General features: G+C 35.8%; 2 non-coding genes across 2 annotated transcripts; both read left to right on the top strand.

Annotated features, from left to right (window-relative positions):
- Positions 1-1,149: 1,149 nt before the first annotated feature.
- Positions 1,150-1,223, top strand: TRNAN-AUU (transfer RNA asparagine (anticodon AUU)). The gene has a single exon. It is a non-coding gene; the product is annotated as a tRNA-Asn (tRNA).
- Positions 1,224-6,994: 5,771 nt separating this feature from the next.
- TRNAN-AUU (transfer RNA asparagine (anticodon AUU)) lies at positions 6,995-7,068 on the top strand. The gene has a single exon. It is a non-coding gene; the product is annotated as a tRNA-Asn (tRNA).
- Positions 7,069-11,588: the final 4,520 nt, after the last annotated feature.

Here is an 11,588-nt window from a genome sequence, read left to right on the forward strand (position 1 = left end):
AGTTAGTGTGTACAGCTATTAACCAAAAGGTTGGTGGTTCAATCCCACCCAGGTACGTAATTGACCTTGTTATCAGATTTTGGTGATCTTTAAGTAGACAAGTCAAATTTCAAACCCCCTGTTATTGTGTAGGGTACCTGGCCTTCTCTGATGTAATCAGAGTTAGATTTGATTCAGTGATTTTATAAAAAAAAGCTAGGAAGCACAATTTAGCAGTGGGTTGCAGAGAAAAAAAATATGCTGGCAGAAAAATCCAATTGAGTGATTAAACAGCTCTTTATTTTCTGGCTTTATTTTTATGCTAACAAATTTGTTCTCTGAAAAGTGTCCACAAAGCCAAGTCTCTGATTAACACCTTTGTAAGGACGGTTTTTCACCTATTACTAAATTAAACTTGCTTCATTGGAAAGGCAGCAAGATGCATCCTCATTTCAATGTCTACTGAAATAATACAGGTTGACACCAGGAAACATTAACGCCACTGCATCCTTGCTGCTTTCTCATGTGGAAGTCTGTTTAATGTGAAAACAAGGTGATATCTAATTAGCACACAGGTAAGGAATTACGAAAATCTTTATTTAAGGGTGAAGATGTTTCTCACAAAATTGTTGCCCCAATGCATCATTGAAATTCAAGCTGGAAAGATGATTTTAATATATCACTTGTACTTTTTGTATTGCTCTTCTGGTGACAATGTAGTTTTTTTTGTCAATTACCATTTTAATAACAGGGTAAAGAAAATTAAGTGGATTTTTGAAAGAAAACTATACTGTCAATATACTATTAAAACAAATTAAAATGGTAAAAGTTATTGTACTTTAAGTAAAAATAAAAGAGCAAAAATATCAATCCCAGTTTTGATTACTTAAATTAACAAAAAAAATGCATATAGCAAAGGATAGTTTCAATCTGCCTACCTCTGGGTTATGGGTCCAGCATGCTTCCATTGCAGTACTCTGCTGCACATGAAAGTGCAAGAGATCCTGAAGCACTCACTCATCATGGGAAAGTACCAATGTGTTTATTCGTTGGTTGGTGGAAGAAACATCTTACCAAAACTCTCCAGATTATTGATTTTTTAATGTTTTTCTAGGAAACGTTCTAGATGTATGCTTATTAGCCTTTGTCAGTATGCACTTTTTGCAAAGTGTCTCTGTGGCGCAATCGGTTAGTGTGTTCGGCTATTAACCGAAAGGTTGGTGGTTCAATCCCACCCAGGGACGTAATTAAACTTGTGATCAGATTTTGGTGATATTTAAGTAGACAAGTCAAAATTTCAAACCCCCTCTTATGGTGTAGGGTACATGGCCTTCTCTGATGTAATCAGAGTTAGATTTAATTCAGTGATTTTATAAAAAAACAGCTAGGAAGCACAATTTAGCAGTGGGTTGCAGAGAAAAAAATATGCTGGCAGAAAAATCCAATCGAGTGATTAAACAGCTCTTCATTTTCTGGCTTTATTTTTATGCTAACAAATTTGTTCTCTGAAAAGTGTCCACAAAGCCAAGTCTCTGATTAACACCTTTGTAAGGATGGTTTTTCACCTATTACTAAATTAAACTTGCTTCATTGGAAAGGCAGCAAGATGCATCCTCATTTCAATGTCTACTGAAATAATACAAGTTGACACCAGGAAACATTAACGCCACTCCTTCCTTGCTGCTTTCTCATGTGGAAGTCTGTTTAATGTGAAAACAAGGTGATATCTAATTAGCACACAGGTAAGGAATTAAGAAAATCTTTATTTAAGGGTGAAGATGTTTCTCACAAATTTGTTGACCCAATGCATCATTGAAATTCAAGCTGGAAAGATGATTTTAATATATCACTTGTACATTTTGTATTGCTCTTCTGGTGACAATGTAGTTTGTTTTTGTCAATTACCATTTTAATAATAGGGTAAAGAAAATGAAGTGGATTTTTGAAAGAAAACAATACTGTCAATATACTATTAAAACAAATTAAAATGGTAAAAGTTATTGTACTTTAAGTAAAAATAAAAGAGCCAAAATATCAATCCCAGTTTTGGATTACTTTAATTAACAAAAAAAAATGCATATAGCAGAGGATAGTTTCAATCTGCCTACCTCTGGGTTATGGGCCCAGCATATTTCCATTGCTGTACTCTGCTGCACATGTAAGTGCAAGAGATCCTGAAGCACTCACTCATCATGGGAAAGTACCAATGTGTTTCTTCGTTGGTTGATAGAACAAACATCTTACAAAAACGCTCCAGATTATTGACTTTTTTAAGTTTTTCTAGGAAACGTTTTAGATGAATGCTTATTAGCATTTGTCAGTATGTACTTTTGCAAAGTGTCTCTGTGGCGTAATCAGTTAGTGTGTACGGCTATTAACCAAAAGGTTGGTGGTTCAATCCCACCCAGGGACGTAATTGACCTTGTTATTAGATTTTGGTGATCTTTAAGTAGACAAGTCAAATTTCATACCCCCTGTTATGGTGTAGGGTACCTGGCCTTCTCTGATGTAATCAGAGTTAGATTTGATTCAGTGATTTTATAAAAACATCTAGGAAGCACAATTTAGCAGTGGGTTGCAGAGAAAAAGAAATATGCTGGCAAAAAAATCAAATTGCGTGATTAAACAGCTCTTCATTTTCTGGCTTTATTTTTATGCTAACAAATTTGTTCTCTGAAAAGTGTCCACAAAGCCAAGTCTCTGATTAACACCTTTGTAGGGATGGTTTTTCACCTATTACTAAATTAAACTTGCTTCATTGGAAAGGCAGCAAGATGTATCCTCATTTCAATGTCTACTGAAATAATACAGGTTGACACCAGGAAACATTAACGCCACTGCATCCTTGCTGCTTTCTCATGTGGAAGTCTGTTTAATGTGAAAACAAGGTGATATCTAATTAGCACACAGGTAAGGAATTAAGAAAATCTTTATTTAAGGGTGAATATGTTTTCTCACAAAATCGTTGCCCCAATGCATCATTGAAATTCAAGCTGGAAAGATGATTTTAATATATCACTTGTACATTTTGTATTGCTCTTCTGGTGACAATGTAGTTTGTTTTTGTCAATTACCATTTTAATAATAGGGTAAAGAAAATGAAGTGGATTTTTAAAAGAAAACAATACTGTCAATATACTATTAAAACAAATTAAAATGGTAAAAGTTATTGTACTTTAAGTAAAAATAAAAGAGCCAAAATATCAATCCCAGTTTTGGATTACTTTAATTAACAAACAAAAAAATGCATATAGCAGAGGATAGTTTCAATCTGCCTACCTCTGGGTTATGGGCCCAGCATGCTTCCATTGCTGTACTCTGCTGCACATGTAAGTGCAAGAGATCCTGAAGCACTCACTCATCATGGGAAAGTACCAATGTGTTTCTTCGTTGGTTGATAGAAGAAACATCTTACAAAAACTCTCCAGATTATTGACTTTTTTAAGTTTTTCTAGGAAACGTTTTAGATGAATGCTTATTAGCATTTGTCAGTATGGACTTTTGCAAAGTGTCCCTGTGGCGCAATCAGTTAGTGTGTACGGCTATTAACCAAAAGGTTGGTGGTTCAATCCCACCCAGGGACGTAATTGACCTTGTTATCAGATTTTGGTGATCTTTAAGTAGACAAGTCAAATTTCATACCCCCTGTTATGGTGTAGGGTACCTGGCCTTCTCTGATGTAATCAGAGTTAGATTTGATTCAGTGATTTTATAAAAACATCTAGGAAGCACAATTTAGCAGTGGGTTGCAGAGAAAAAGAAATATGCTGGCAAAAAAATCAAATTGCGTGATTAAACAGCTCTTCATTTTCTGGCTTTATTTTTATGCTAACAAATTTGTTCTCTGAAAAGTGTCCACAAAGCCAAGTCTCTGATTAACACCTTTGTAGGGATGGTTTTTCACCTATTACTAAATTAAACTTGCTTCATTGGAAAGGCAGCAAGATGTATCCTCATTTCAATGTCTACTGAAATAATACAGGTTGACACCAGGAAACATTAACGCCACTGCATCCTTGCTGCTTTCTCATGTGGAAGTCTGTTTAATGTGAAAACAAGGTGATATCTAATTAGCACACAGGTAAGGAATTAAGAAAATCTTTATTTAAGGGTGAAGATGTTTCTCACAAAATTGTTGACCCAATGCATCATTGAAATTCAAGCTGGAAAGATGATTTTAATATATCACTTGTACATTTTGTATTGCTCTTCTGGTGACAATGTAGTTTGTTTTTGTCAATTACCATTTTAATAATAGGGTAAAGAAAATGAAGTGGATTTTTGAAAGAAAACAATACTGTCAGTATACTATTAAAACAAATTAAAATGGTAAAAGTTATTGTACTTTAAGTAAAAATAAAAGAGACAAAATATCAATCCCAGTTTTGGATTACTTTAATTAACAAAAAAAAATGCATATAGCAGAGGATAGTTTCAATCTGCCTACCTCTGGGTTATGGGCCCAGCATGCTTCCATTGCTGTACTCTGCTGCACATGTAAGTGCAAGAGATCCTGAAGCACTCACTCATCATGGGAAAGTACCAATGTGTTTCTTCTTTGGTTGATGGAAGAAACATCTTACAAAAACTCTCCAGATTATTGACTTTTTAAAGTTTTTCTAGGAAACGTTTTAGATGAATGCTTATTAGCCCTTGTCAGTATATACTTTTGCAATGTGTCTCTGTGGCGCAATCAGTTAGTGTGTACAGCTATTAACCAAAAGGTTGGTGGTTCAATCCCACCCAGGTACGTAATTGACCTTGTTATCAGATTTTGGTGATCTTTAAGTAGACAAGTCAAATTTCAAACCCCCTGTTATTGTGTAGGGTACCTGGCCTTCTCTGATGTAATCAGAGTTAGATTTGATTCAGTGATTTTATAAAAAAAGCTAGGAAGCACAATTTAGCAGTGGGTTGCAGAGAAAAAAAATATGCTGGCAGAAAAATCCAATTGAGTGATTAAACAGCTCTTTATTTTCTGGCTTTATTTTTATGCTAACAAATTTGTTCTCTGAAAAGTGTCCACAAAGCCAAGTCTCTGATTAACACCTTTGTAAGGACGGTTTTTCACCTATTACTAAATTAAACTTGCTTCATTGGAAAGGCAGCAAGATGCATCCTCATTTCAATGTCTACTGAAATAATACAGGTTGACACCAGGAAACATTAACGCCACTGCATCCTTGCTGCTTTCTCATGTGGAAGTCTGTTTAATGTGAAAACAAGGTGATATCTAATTAGCACACAGGTAAGGAATTAAGAAAATCTTTATTTAAGGGTGAAGATGTTTCTCACAAAATCGTTGCCCCAATGCATCATTGAAATTCAAGCTGGAAAGATGATTTTAATATATCACTTGTACATTTTGTATTGCTCTTCTGGTGACAATGTAGTTTGTTTTTGTCAATTACCATTTTAATAATAGGGTAAAGAAAATTAAGTGGATTTTTGAAAGAAAACAATACTGTCAATATACTATTAAAACAAATTAAAATGGTAAAAGTTATTGTACTTTAAGTAAAAATAAAAGAGCCAAAATATCAATCCCAGTTTTGGATTACTTTAATTAACAAACAAAAAAATGCATATAGCAGAGGATAGTTTCAATCTGCCTACCTCTAGGGTTATGGGCCCAGCATGCTTCCATTGCTGTACTCTGCTGCACATGTAAGTGCAAGAGATCCTGAAGCACTCACTCATCATGGGAAAGTACCAATGTGTTTCTTCGTTGGTTGATAGAAGAAATATCTTACAAAAACTCTCCAGATTATTGACTTTATTAAGTTTTTCTAGGAAACGTTTTAGATGAATGCTTATTAGCCTTTGTCAGTATGTACTTTTGCAAAGTGTCTCTGTGGCGCAATCAGTTAGTGTGTACGGCTATTAACCAAAAGGTTGGTGGTTCAATCCCACCCAGGGACGTAATTGACCTTGTTATCAGATTTTGGTGATATTTAAGTAGACAAGTCAAAATTTCAAACCCCCTCTTATTGTGTAGGGTACCTGGCCTTCTCTGATGTAATCAGAGTTAGATTTGATTCAGTGATTTTATAAAAACATCTAGGAAGCACAATTTAGCAGTGGGTTGCAGAGAAAAAGAAATATGCTTGCAAAAAAATCAAATTTCTTGATTTAACAGCTCTTAATTTTCTTGCTTTATTTTTATGCTAACAAATTTGTTCTCTGAAAAGTGTCCACAAAGCCAAGTCTCTGATTAACACCTTTGTAGGGATGGTTTTTCACCTATTACTAAATTAAACTTGCTTCATTGGAAAGGCAGCAAGATGCATCCTCATTTCAATGTCTACTGAAATAATACAGGTTAACACCAGGAAACATTAATGCCACTACATCCTTGCTGCTTTCTCATGTGGAAGTCTGTTTAATGTGAAAACAAGGTGATATCTAATTAGCACACAGGTAAGGAATTACGAAAATCTTTATTTAAGGGTGAAGATGTTTCTCACAAAATTGTTGCCCCAATGCATCATTGAAATTCAAGCTGGAAAGATGATTTTAATATATCACTTGTACATTTTGTATTGCTCTTCTGGTGACAATGTAGTTTTTTTTGTCAATTACCATTTTAATAACAGGGTAAAGAAAATTAAGTGGATTTTTGAAAGAAAACTATACTGTCAATATACTATTAAAACAAATTAAAATGGTAAAAGTTATTGTACTTTAAGTAAAAATAAAAGAGCAAAAATATCAATCCCAGTTTTGATTACTTAAATTAACAAAAAAAATGCATATAGCAAAGGATAGTTTCAATCTGCCTACCTCTGGGTTATGGGTCCAGCATGCTTCCATTGCAGTACTCTGCTGCACATGTAAGTGCAAGAGATCCTGAAGCACTCACTCATCATGGGAAAGTACCAATGTGTTTATTCGTTGGTTGGTGGAAGAAACATCTTACAAAAACTCTCCAGATTATTGATTTTTTAATGTTTTTCTAGGAAACGTTCTAGATGTATGCTTATTAGCCTTTGTCAGTATGCACTTTTTGCAAAGTGTCTCTGTGGCGCAATCGGTTAGTGTGTTCGGCTATTAACCGAAAGGTTGGTGGTTCAATCCCACCCAGGGACGTAATTAAACTTGTGATCAGATTTTGGTGATATTTAAGTAGACAAGTCAAAATTTCAAACCCCCTGTTACGGTGTAGGGTACCTGGCCTTCTCTGATGTAATCAGAGTTAGATTTAATTCAGTGATTTTATAAAAAAAACAGCTAGGAAGCACAATTTAGCAGTGGGTTGCAGAGAAAAAAAATATGCTGGCAGAAAAATCCAATCGAGTGATTAAACAGCTCTTCATTTTCTGGCTTTATTTTTATGCTAACAAATTTGTTCTCTGAAAAGTGTCCACAAAGCCAAGTCTCTGATTAACACCTTTGTAAGGATGGTTTTTCACCTATTACTAAATTAAACTTGCTTCATTGGAAAGGCAGCAAGATGCATCCTCATTTCAATGTCTACTGAAATAATACAAGTTGACACCAGGAAACATTAACGCCACTGCTTCCTTGCTGCTTTCTCATGTGGAAGTCTGTTTAATGTGAAAACAAGGTGATATCTAATTAGCACACAGGTAAGGAATTAAGAAAATCTTTATTTAAGGGTGAAGATGTTTCTCACAAATTTGTTGACCCAATGCATCATTGAAATTCAAGCTGGAAAGATGATTTTAATATATCACTTGTACATTTTGTATTGCTCTTCTGGTGACAATGTAGTTTGTTTTTGTCAATTACCATTTTAATAATAGGGTAAAGAAAATGAAGTGGATTTTTGAAAGAAAACAATACTGTCAATATACTATTAAAACAAATTAAAATGGTAAAAGTTATTGTACTTTAAGTAAAAATAAAAGAGCCAAAATATCAATCCCAGTTTTGGATTACTTTAATTAACAAAAAAAAATGCATATAGCAGAGGATAGTTTCAATCTGCCTACCTCTGGGTTATGGGCCCAGCATGCTTCCATTGCTGTACTCTGCTGCACATGTAAGTGCAAGAGATCCTGAAGCACTCACTCATCATGGGAAAGTACCAATGTGTTTCTTCGTTGGTTGATAGAACAAACATCTTACAAAAACGCTCCAGATTATTGACTTTTTTAAGTTTTTCTAGGAAACGTTTTAGATGAATGCTTATTAGCATTTGTCAGTATGTACTTTTGCAAAGTGTCTCTGTGGCGTAATCAGTTAGTGTGTACTGCTATTAACCAAAAGGTTGGTGGTTCAATCCCACCCAGGGACGTAATTGACTTTGTTATCAGATTTTGGTGATCTTTAAGTAGACAAGTCAAATTTCATACCCCCTGTTATGGTGTAGGGTACCTGGCCTTCTCTGATGTAATCAGAGTTAGATTTGATTCAGTGATTTTATAAAAACATCTAGGAAGCACAATTTAGCAGTGGGTTGCAGAGAAAAAGAAATATGCTGGCAAAAAAATCAAATTGCGTGATTAAACAGCTCTTCATTTTCTGGCTTTATTTTTATGCTAACAAATTTGTTCTCTGAAAAGTGTCCACAAAGCCAAGTCTCTGATTAACACCTTTGTAAGGATGGTTTTTCACCTATTACTAAATTAAACTTGCTTCATTGGAAAGGCAGCAAGATGCATCCTCATTTCAATGTCTACTGAAATAATACAAGTTGACACCAGGAAACATTAACGCCACTGCATCCTTGCTGCTTTCTCATGTGGAAGTCTGTTTAATATGAAAACAAGGTGATATCTAATTATCACACAGGTAAGGAATTAAGAAAATCTTTATTTAAGGGTGAAGATGTTTCTCACAAAATCGTTGCCCCAATGCATCATTGAAATTCAAGCTGGAAAGATGATTTTAATATATCACTTGTACATTTTGTATTGCTCTTCTGGTGACAATGTAGTTTGTTTTTGTCAATTACCATTTTAATAATAGGGTAAAGAAAATGAAGTGGATTTTTGAAAGAAAACAATACTGTCAATATACTATTAAAACAAATTAAAATGGTAAAAGTTGTTGTACTTTAAGTAAAAATAAAAGAGCCAAAATATCAATCCCAGTTTTGGATTACTTTAATTAACAAAAAAAAATGCATATAGCAGAAGATAGTTTCAATCTGCCTACCTCTGGGTTATGGGCCCAGCATGCTTCCATTGCTGTACTCTGCTGCACATGTAAGTGCAAGAGATCCTGAAGCATTCACTCATCATGGGAAAGTACCAATGTGTTTCTTCGTTGGTTGATGGAAGAAACATCTTACAAAAACTCTCCAGATTATTGAATTTTTAAAGTTTTTCTAGGAAACGTTTTAGATGAATGCTTATTAGCCTTTGTCAGTATGTACTTTTGCAAAGTGTCTCTGTGGCGCAATCAGTTAGTATGTACGGCTATTAACCAAAAGGTTGGTGGTTCAATCCCACCCAGGGACCTAATTGACCTTGTTATCAGATTTTGGTGATCTTTAAGTAGACAAGTCAAAATTTCAAACCCCCTGTTATGGTGTAGGGTACCTGGCCTTCTCTGATGTAATCAGAGTTAGATTTGATTCAGTGATTTTATAAAAACAGCTAGGAAGCACAATTTAGCAGTGGTTTGCAGAGAAAAAAAATATGCTGGCAGAAAAATCCAATTGAGTGATTAAACAGCTCTTTATTTTCTGGCTTTATTTTTATGCTAACAAATTTGTTCTCTGAAAAGTGTCCACAAAGCCAAGTCTCTGATTAACACATTTGTAAGGATGGTTTTTCACCTATTACTAAATTAAACTTGCTTCATTGGAAAGGCAGCAAGATGCATCCTCATTTCAATGTCTACTGAAATAATACAGGTTGACAGGGCTGTTTCTAGCCAATTTGGCTCCCAGTGCGAGATTTAAAAATGCGCCCCCCCATGACATTAAAAAATGTGCCCCCCCCACACCTAGATAAAAAACAACAATTTGCGCGCGCACCTGGCAAGGGGGCGTGGCATCGTCTAAATGGGTGTGGCCTCATTTAAATGGGCATGGCCTCGTCTGAAAAGACTACCTCACAATCCAGTTTTTGACCCTGCTCCAACAGATCACGAACACCACGGGAAAAAAAAATTCTACCATATTAAGCCCCACACAGTAATGCCCCCTGCACCATATCACCATATTATGCCACACACCGCAATGCCCTTGATACATTAAATCCCCACACTATGGCAGGCAAGAGTCCCCATTTCACACATTACGGCAGGTGTCCCCATTTTAAACATTGAGAGAGAGAGAGAGAGAATACTTACAGAGGCGATTACCACTCTTCAGCCCGCCTCACCAGTTGCTCCTCGCTCCGGCCTTTCCCTCTTCCTAACTTGGATCCCCCTCTGTACTCGGCTCGGGGGGGGGGGGGGGGGGGAGTTTCGCGGAGTGACGGGGGTGGGTCGTGACGTAACGACGCAACCGCGTCATTCCGTGAAATTCCGCTCCCCGAGCGGGTTACTCTGGGAGAAATAGGAGGGGGAAGTAGGGAGCCACAGTTAGTGCCGCAGCGGGCGCCCAGTGCGGTTGCACTGCTCGCCTGCCCCAAGAAACGGCCCTGCAGGTTGACACCAGGAAACATTAACGCCACTGCATCCTTGCTGCTTTCTCATGTGGAAGTCTGTTTAATGTGAAAACAAGGTGATATCTAATTAGCACACAGGTAAGGAATTAAGAAAATATTTATTTAAGGGTGAAGATGTTTCTCACAAAATCGTTGCCCCAATGCATCATTGAAATTCAAGCTGGAAAGATGATTTTAATATATCACTTGTACATTTTGTATTGCTCTTCTGGTGACAATGTAGTTTGTTTTTGTCAATTACCATTTTAATAATAGGGTAAAGAAAATTAAGTGGATTTTTGAAAGAAAACAATACTGTCAATATACTATTAAAACAAATTAAAATGGTAAAAGTTATTGTACTTTAAGTAAAAATAAAAGAGCCAAAATATCAATCCCAGTTTTGGATTACTTTAATTAACAAACAAAAAAATGCATATAGCAGAGGATAGTTTCAATCTGCCTACCTCTGGGTTATGGGCCCAGCATGCTTCCATTGCTGTACTCTGCTGCACATGTAAGTGCAAGAGATCCTGAAGCACTCACTCATCATGTGAAAGTACCAATGTGTTTCTTCATTGGTTGATGGAAGAAACATCTTACAAAAACTCTCCAGATTATTGACTTTTTTAAGTTTTTCTAGGAAACGTTTTAGATGAATGCTTATTAGCATTTGTCAGTATGGACTTTTGCAAAGTGTCCCTGTGGCGCAATCAGTTAGTGTGTAAGGCTATTAACCAAAAGGTTGGTGGTTCAATCCCACCCAGGGACGTAATTGACCTTGTTATCAGATTTTGGTGATCTTTAAGTAGACAAGTCAAATTTCATACCCCCTGTTATGGTGTAGGGTACCTGGCCTTCTCTGATGTAATCAGAGTTAGATTTGATTCAGTGATTTTATAAAAACATCTAGGAAGCACAATTTAGCAGTGGGTTGCAGAGAAAAAGAAATATGCTGGCAAAAAAATCAAATTGCGTGATTAAACAGCTCTTCATTTTCTGGCTTTATTTTTATGCTAACAAATTTGTTCTCTGAAAAGTGTC

Source organism: Pseudophryne corroboree, unplaced genomic scaffold, assembly GCF_028390025.1.
Source record: "Pseudophryne corroboree isolate aPseCor3 unplaced genomic scaffold, aPseCor3.hap2 scaffold_1295, whole genome shotgun sequence".
Classification (NCBI taxonomy): Eukaryota; Metazoa; Chordata; class Amphibia; order Anura; family Myobatrachidae; genus Pseudophryne; species Pseudophryne corroboree.